This window comes from Rhinolophus hipposideros, assembly GCF_964194185.1.
Source record: "Rhinolophus hipposideros genome assembly, chromosome: 12".
NCBI lineage: Eukaryota > Metazoa > Chordata > Mammalia > Chiroptera > Rhinolophidae > Rhinolophus > Rhinolophus hipposideros.
This window is the reverse complement of record NC_138058.1, coordinates 77,598,935-77,607,944: the sequence shown is the minus strand read 5'-3', so window position 1 is coordinate 77,607,944 and position 9,010 is coordinate 77,598,935.

Here is a 9,010-nt window from a genome sequence, read left to right as displayed (position 1 = left end):
ACCTGGGTTCCTTTTGGCCTGGTCCTCCTGGGCTGCCTCTTTTACGTGCAAAATAAATCTTTGGTTTGCACCCCACTGCACCAGTTGTAGTCACCTAAAGAGACTGTCTAATCACACTGTGAGTTGAAAAATGGCCCTGGGGAAAGTCGGGACCCAGGAGGGTAGCATAAGGCAGCATAGGTAAGAGCCAGGCGAGAAGGCAGTTAATTCAGGTGTGCCAAACCCTGTGCCAGGTTTCACCTCCAGGACTCCACATTCCAGGGGGCAGCTTCCAGGGCACAGATGACTGCACCTGGGTCAGAGCCCTGGGTCTAACACGTTGGCTTAGAAGCCTTTGGAAAGAAGAGCTGATCCTGACCTCCACTCAGGTGTTATTCCCACGTTGCACAGTAGATGGCAGCAGAAAATAACTTTTCCTGGTGACCTGCACAGGGTGTTATTCCCAAGATGAACATGAGGTGGCAGCAGAGAGCGTGTCCCTGCCCACACGCCTTAAAGTGTGAATCCGGCCCCTGGGACTGAGCTCGCTGGGAGCTAAGCTCAGTTCCAGGCCCTTCGCACACCTCATGTCACCCACTGCTCCCATTTTCCAGATAAGGCGGAGACGATTATTATCTCCATTGCACAGGTATTTAAGCAGAAGAATGATTCTGACACAGTTCTGAGTCCAGAATCGGGGCTGAAATGGGCCCCTGTGCGCCAGTAGAGCTTGCACACATGGGATCCCGACAAACTGAGTGATTCAAATGGTCCTTGCAGCGTTGGAAGCGGTGGAATCTTGGTCATTTTACTTGAGGAAAATCTGCACATAACCTCATGGTCCAGCTTGCTGTGCACTCACCCAGGCTGGTTTTGTGGGTCGGGGCTGGCAGATGGGGATGGGGACAGGTGGGAAGGGAGGTGGTGGCCTGGCCCTTCCCAGGAGGACGAGCAGCACCAGATCCTGTGACAATGACTCCCCCACAGCTGTGTTAGGCCTGTGCTCGGGCCTTTTAAAATCTCTTCCTCAGCCCAGAGCACGGCTCTGCTTCTCCTCATGTTCCCTTCCTCTGAGGTCACAACTGACAGGAGCTTCCTGGCTGCTCTAAAGGGAGTCTGGGGTGACACTTTCCCTATGGAGGGGTGCCTGAGCCTCAGACAGGCGCAGAGCTGGCTTCTGTCCCCTCCACGTACCAGCTGTGTGACTTCAGGCAAAGACATGGGAAGTCAGTCTCCTCACCTGTCAGGTGGGGACAACCGCTCCCTCTCAGGTGGCTGTGAGATCAGTGAGGTGATGCAGGTCGGCTCCTGCCCCACAGGAGATGGGCCCTCACTCCCCTCCCTCTTCCCTTCTCAGTCCTTTCTCTACCTCCATGGGCTGGAAGGATCAAGCGTTTCGCAAACAGCCTCCGGGTGGCAGAATGAGCTCTCCTGTTGGTGTCCACACAGCCAGTCCCCTGAGTGCTGACTCTGGCACCTGTGCCACCTTCATCCTCAGGGCAGCGCTCACCACAGCCCCTCCCGGGTCTTCAAACCCTGCTCATCTCCAAACTCAGGGTCCTTGTCTCAGCTCAGGCCAGAGCGCCTCTCACCGCTCTTCTCACTGGTCTCCCTGCTGCCGTCCTTCCCTCGTCCAGTGCAACCTGCACACTGTGACCAGCTCGGTCTTTCTAAGTGAAGGATCTGATCCTGTCATTTCCTGTACATAGAACTGCCAACAGCTTCCTTCTAGGGAACAAAGTCTGTCACTGGCACAATGTCCGTCACCTTTATCAGGCCTCATGTTCTTCTCCTGGTCTCATTTCCTATCAGAACACCCCGTTTCGGTCACCAGGTACCCCAGCTGTCAGCATTCACCTGTCTGGTTGGATGGTCAGAGGGGCTTTAACAGACAGAGGTGCCACCACTAAAACTGAGCCTGAATGCGAGAACATGAAAAAAATACAGACTTTAGTGAATAATAATGCATCAACATTTGTTTATTAATTGTAACAATTCTAGGAAGAGAGGAGAAATTAAAAGTTAAAAAAGAGAAACCTAATGCATCTAACTGGAAACATACAGGAAATGGGTAATTTCCTAGGAAAAATTACACATTAACAAAGTGGACCCAAAAATACGGAAAATGCAAACAGATCAATTATTCCTCCAGAACCTCTTCTCCTGCTGGTTCTCCTCTCATCCTGGGGTTCCCTCTCCTGAGTCAGGGAAAGAACAGGGACAGAGCAGGTTGGCAGCTCCCCTAAGGTCTGACCCCACTCAGTGTCCTCGGGTCCCCCCCATGTGCCCTGCCCAGTGAGGGCACCCTGCAGAGGGAGTCTCAAGGATTTTGGATTCTGCTGTGTCAGCCAGGACTTTTTTGATTGCCAGACACTGGACACACTTACTGAAGTAAAACAAATGAATACTTTGTGATGACAGAAGTAAATTAATTAACTTGCAAGAGGCAAGTTTAAGGGTGGGTTTAGGCCTGGCAGGTCCCAGTTCTCACACTCTTATTGGCTTCAGTGTGAGACTGCCCACTGGGAGACGCAGCTGCTCCCACATCTGTGATACTCACTGAGTATGAACGTCAGAGGCTTGTTACCACCGAGAGGCCAAAGGATTGCAGGCCCACGGGCTGCTGTGTGGCTGTTGTGGCCAAGGCCACATTCAGCGTTTGCAGGGTTCTCACCTCTCTTGGCTAGCTAAGGGCCTGTGAGATAGGAGGTGCTTATCTCACCACATGGATGCTGGGAATTGAAACATCCCAAGGGGCTGTCTACACTGCCCGGGTAGCTGTTCAATTGCCCAGCAGCATGGTCAGCTCAGTACCTGGCCCTGGGGGCTTGACAGGCCCAGCTGGCCTGAGCTGGAGGACTGCAATGCCTCCCTGGATGGTCAGAGGCCTGGGGCCGTCCTGTCTGAGTGGGCCTAGAGGTTGTCGTTGCAGGGGTGGGGTGTGTAGGCGCACGTCAGGGCTGATGGAGGCAGCAGTAGCTGGTGGCGTGCTTGTGAACACTTCAGCTCTACATTCCGCCTGTGGCTCTCCAGTGTTTGAAGGTAAAGACTTTCCCTAGGAGGACAGTGAACAGCTCCAGTGGAGTCTTGATTGTGTGATATTCCCACCAGCTCATTTCTGTTAGCAGTTGTTCAGACCTGGATCTAGACCCTGGCTGCTCTGAGTGGCCGGCCATGGGGTCCTGGGAGCTCATTCACTGTCCCGCAGCATGAGTCCCCTTGTCAGTAGCACCCTTCCTTGCGGTGCTATTGTTTGTAATTGGTGAATGATAACAAACAAAAGCAGACACCTTCCTGGAACCCACTGCAGAGTAGGGCTTTGTGAAGTACCAGCTCTGGTGAAGCTTAGACTCCAAGGAGCTTTCAGAATTCACGGCAACACCGAAGTGAAGGAAGAGGAGAACGGCGTCGCGGTCAGCTTGTCGAAAGGCCATGTTGTCAGTGACACACATGGCAAGAAGCTCTGTCCACAGAAGCACGGTATTCCGTGAGGAAAGGCGTGCTCTAATCACCTTTAAAATTAATTACATCACGACTTCACATGACTTTACACCTGGAAATTCTGAAGAAAGAAGTCTGAGTGGGAGCAGGAAATGAATCATGTTTGCAACTGGGGTTTAAAAGCCCTGAGTGTTCCTGCAGGATTGAGGCGTGCCCCCAGGGCTCATCAGTGGGTCTTTCTGCTGATCCCGGCCACCTCTCCCCATGGACCACCTTCTGGTGGGACTCATGTTCTCCCATTTCTTTGGCTATTACTTTGTTGAAGGTATCCCATTATCCATTAGCTTCCTGAGAAAAGATAAAGCTTTTTATGTTGTGCATATCCAAAAATGTCTGCATTCTATTCTCATAGTGGATTAATGGTTTGGTTGGGTATAGAAAAATAGAAATTCTTTCTTAGAAATGAGGCCAATTTTCATTTTCTTATTCATCTAGAATTTCTATCAAAAACTTCGCAATTCAATTCTGATTCTTGATTCTTATTAGGAGAACTTTTCCTTCTGCCACACTGGAAGATTTTCAAATCTTTATTCCCAATCTTCTCAAATTTCACAGTAATGTACTTTGATACGGAACTCCTTTGAAATTCATTTGAAGGGCACTCAATAGATCTTTGAAATATGGAAACTCATTAATGGAAAATAATCTTGATTTTTAAACTGAGATATAATTCACAAACCATACAACTCTTTTAAGGTGTATAATTCAGTGCATTTAGTAATTTGCCAAGTTGTACATCCACAACTACTTAAGTCTAGGACATTTTTATCACCCCATAAAGAAACTCCTAACCCATTAGCTGTCACTCTTCAGTCCTTCCCCCACAGTCTCTGGCGAACACTAACCTGCCTTCTATGTATATAGACTTGCCTGTTTTGAACATTTCCATAAACCTCTGTGGCCTTTTCTGTCTTGGTCCTTTCACTCAGCACAATATTTTCAGAATTTATGTGTTTTATGGCATTAACCAGTACTTGATTCCTTTTTATGGTTGAATACTGTTCCATTGTATGCATACAGCACATTTTATCTTTCCGTTCATAAGTTGATAGACATTTGGGTTCTTTCTCCCTTTGGCTTTTATGAATGATACTGCATGAACATTTGTGTACAAGTTTGTGTGTGGAAAAGTTTCAATTCTCTTGGGTATATACTTAGGAGTAGAATTGATGGGTCAAATCCTAGTTCTATGTTTGATTTTTTGAGAACCTGCAAGACTAGTTTCCAATGAAACTGTACAATTCTGAAGTCTATCGATTTTCTTCCTTCTGTTTTCATTTTTATCTTTGTGGAATTCCATTTTAAACTATGAAGAGGAATCAGCAATCAACACAGATTCTTTAATAAATTACCAAAGAAGGAGACATAGAGTAACATAAATTATATTGACTCCAAATGAGGGAACTCTGTATTCTGAGAATGGCTGGGTCCTTATGGGTGACCAACCGCCCCAAATTTCTGGGCAGACGAGAGCAGTTGGTCATGTACTGTGGCAGAGCCTTCCCCCACCAGTGGGAATTTACCGGGTCAGACTATTTCCCCACTTTTTATACCCAGCTCCGTTGGGTCCTACACTTGCATTCTGGTTTCACAGAGTGCTTTCAGCCACACACAGTGGAGACTCCATTACTTGTGTCTCAGTCAGTCACAAGGTAAATACGCACGGAAGGTGCTGAGTGCTTGACTTTACCTCAGTGTAGGCTGTTTGTACACACTGTGTTACCTGCATGGAAGTGGGAGGCAGTGATCCCACAATTTTACCCAGAGATGATTAGGTAGGTCAAGGAGCACTGATGTCATCTGAACACGTTCAGGTCTGAAAGCTCGGTGCTTCTTGATTGACAGTCTTCACATGTGGCCCTGGAGGCGGCACTGCCAATTGTGCTTTATTCCCTATTATTTTACCTGCTCCCCTTAATTACTTGGAGTGAGTTCGGGCTTGTTACAGCCCTGTTCAAAGAGGGTGCTTTGCAACAGCCTGAACATGGCTCTCCTGATTAAAGATAAATTCTCTTCTAATGCTGATAGAACATGAAAAAAGCTTGAGCTACAGGAAATCCTTGGCACCAGGGACCAGGAGTGCTACGGGGCTGGGCTGGGAATTTGGGTGGAGGAGAGAAAGAGTTTGTTCTTACTGATTCCATCGATTTTACTTGTGGGTGTGGTGACACCTGGGGCTCTCAGGGCATCTCCTCATGCTGCGTGTTTATCTGAACTCTCTTCCGTCACTTTTTGTCAACTGAACATGAGGATAAAGTGGGGATGGGGATTGGGGGGGAGGAAGAGTAAGATGAAGTCTGTGTCCAGCACTCATTGAACATCTACTAGAAACAACCCGTCATAAGACACTCATTGCCTGAAATGGCAAATGATCCTTGTACTGGACCAGTGGGAGAAATCAAGCCAGCTCAGCAGCTGGGATCTCCTCTCTGCAAGATTCTGTCTAAACTAGTCCTGTTCTGCAACCTCATTCTGTGTCTCTGTTCATTACACACATCTCACTGCACACACACTCATGCTCACTCATGCATGTCTGCACACACACACATACACAGTGCTCACAATGCCCACACGTGTGTACATGTGCATGTACACATGTGCACACACATGACTCCACATCAGATTTCAGTCATATCCTGCAAGTTGGACCAGTGTCAGTTCAAATTCAAAAAATTGTTTGTGCCACTTTACACATTGTCGTCTAATCACACTGAGTTATTTGTCATTCCCTATGTGTGTGAGAGGATGTCATGCTTACCTGCTTTCAGAAACTTTACTCTCTCTGCCCCAAATGCAACTTTCCCTCCATTTGAAAATTCCCATTTATCCTGTTGGACTTAGAAGCAGTACACTGATCGTGGTTAAGCACCTGCAATCTGGAGTGAGGGCCTGGATCCTAACATGGTTCTGTGGGTCAGTGGCCGTGTGACCACAGGCCAGCTGGCTCCTCTCAGAAGCCCTGACTAGCGATTGTAAGAGCTGAAGCTAATCGCAGAGTGTGAGACACCTTGAGAACCAGAGGGTGCCAGGTGCCAGGTGCCACTGGCATCGACGAGACAGGAGCCTCCACCTGGCACACATTACTGCCTTTCCAGTCTTTGCCTCAGTTTCCCTCAAAAAAATATCTCCATGGCAGTGCTTGACGTTACAGTGCAGACAACAAGACATCAGGTGCCACCTGGGACGAGCAGTCCTGTTGCAGTGAATGCCATGAAGGGAACTCGCTGCTCAAGAAGATACCGAGAGTAGAAGCCCACTGCCAAGTCTGTAACCGGTTGAGCAGATGGAATGCGACAACAGAGAGGGCCTGTTTCTTGGCAATTTTTAATGAAGATACAATATATCTGGGCAACTTATGCAGCAGGACTTGGGTTTAACTCAGGCTCATTCCAACTGTGCCTGTCTGTCCATGAGCACCTCTCCTCAGCACATGTTGTTCCGAAGGCTAAAAACACCTTTGTATAAACACACACATCTAAGCGTCCTTGGAGACCTGCCCCAGACTCAGTAATCCATTAACTGTTTTAGACTTCCTTATTCTGGAAACTGAGCTGTTTCACTTTGTGGCCTGAGGAGCACCAGTGAGGTAAAGGGTGTAACAATGAGGGTAACTTTCGGGCTGATAATCAGTTCAGGGAAGTGAACCGGGGCACCTACAAGTATGAGAAAGAGTAAACACTCTGTCCTCACCTGCGCACAAATACACTTCAGAAAAAAAGGAGGAGAATAAACTATGAGAACAAAGTAATTCTGCCAATGCATGTTGGCAGTCACAAAGGGCTCACAAAAGCAGTTAATTCCTTTTGCTTTTAGACAGAAATCTGGGGTACATGCAATCTGAGAAATCATTTCCCAAGCCCTGATGAAGCAGGTCTTGTTTTGAGGTGTCCTAGTTGAATAAGGATCTCAGCCTTGGGAAACGTTGCCTGTGAGCTCTTGCACTGCCCTGCCTGTGTCTCCCCGCAAGGGAGGCTCGGTCCTCTCATAAAGCCCTAGGCTGTCCCACCCCGCCCGGCCAGGCTGGGGAAACTGGAGGAGCTCTCAGTGTGGTGCTTTGCAGACAAACCACAGAGAATTCCTGACCTGGAAGGGAACACAAAACCTGTCACATAGATCTCGGGGAGTGGGAAGAGATGAAACAGAGGAGAATGAGAAATTGTGCATGGAAGGATGTGCTGGGATTTCTTGAGTAACTTCTACAGGACCCCACTCAGGGCTAAGTGTTGGGCATTTCCCTTTCTTCAGCTCCAAGCAGGAAACAGAAAACCCCATACCTTTTACTATTACATATAAAATAACACAAGGACATTGGCATTCCTGGGTGTAATCAATTCAGCAACATTTCTAAGTGATGATTTTTTGAAAAAGCAGAACCAACAACAACAGTCAAGGGAGTGATCTAGTCTCTTTCTTCACCAGTTAGGTTTTTAGTTGCATTTTATACTCTTTTTCATTCAGGTTCCACTGCTAATACAAGAATAAAAAAGAGCAGTACAGCTTCAAATGCTATGGTCATGATAGTGTAATGTCTTGAAGAACAATGCCGGGAAGAGGGAGGGACATACCCTGTGAACAGAAAGAAAGAAGGACAGCAGAGTAACACAGTGTTCCAAAACAAAACTACCGTCGTGTTCATCAGCCAGCTCTCGCTGACTGCCGTACTCACTAACCAGCTGGCACGTCTTCTGCTGGGCATCCACCACTCCCTGGGGTCCAGGGCCGGTGCCGCCTGCTGTCTCTGCACCTGCCTTAGGGACCCAGTCCTGTCCTCCGCAACCCTGACTCCTCCAGGGTCCTGCCGACCCGGCACGCCTTGGATGTTTTGGGGGCACATCCAACTTTCATTCCAGCACGCAACTCTGGCCGCTCTTCTACAGTCCACTCTTCACCCAACATCTAGAGGGAACTTTTGAAAACACAAATGTAATTTGATACCATCATCTAATTCCTTAAAATTTTCAATGATTTTCCTACTGGATTAAAGATAAAAAATCTGTACTCTCTACTAGGCCCTAAGACCCTACGTCACAGGTCACAGTTTGATCTCTGTAGCAGGTGCTTCCTTGGCGAAGGCTGTGTGACAGGGCTCCTGCCACCATGGGCTGCTGAGCACTCACACACATCCTGTGACCAGGGCTGGCACTGGGTGACACCCTGAGTGACCTGGCAGAGTGGGTCTATGACCTGCTGTGACCTCCGGCCAGGGCTGTTCTCTCCACCCAGAGCCACCACGCACGAGAAGGTGGGGAGAACCATGTCGGTGGTTCCTTGGCCGACATGACCAGGGAAGGTGTGGACATTGGCTCAGGTTTTCCTGTCACCTTTAAAACAGTAATAGAGGTGTGGCCTCGAAATGCTCTCAGGGGCTACAAGTAGGTATTCTGAATGTGTGTATCTTGGGCCATTTTCTTTTTCTAGTGCTGAAAAAGATCACAAACCCAGAGATGTGTCAAACTTTGTAGAACTTCAAAGTAAATTTAAAGGGTTCTTCTCCCTTGATAACTGTGCTCATCTCCCCTTTAACTGGAAG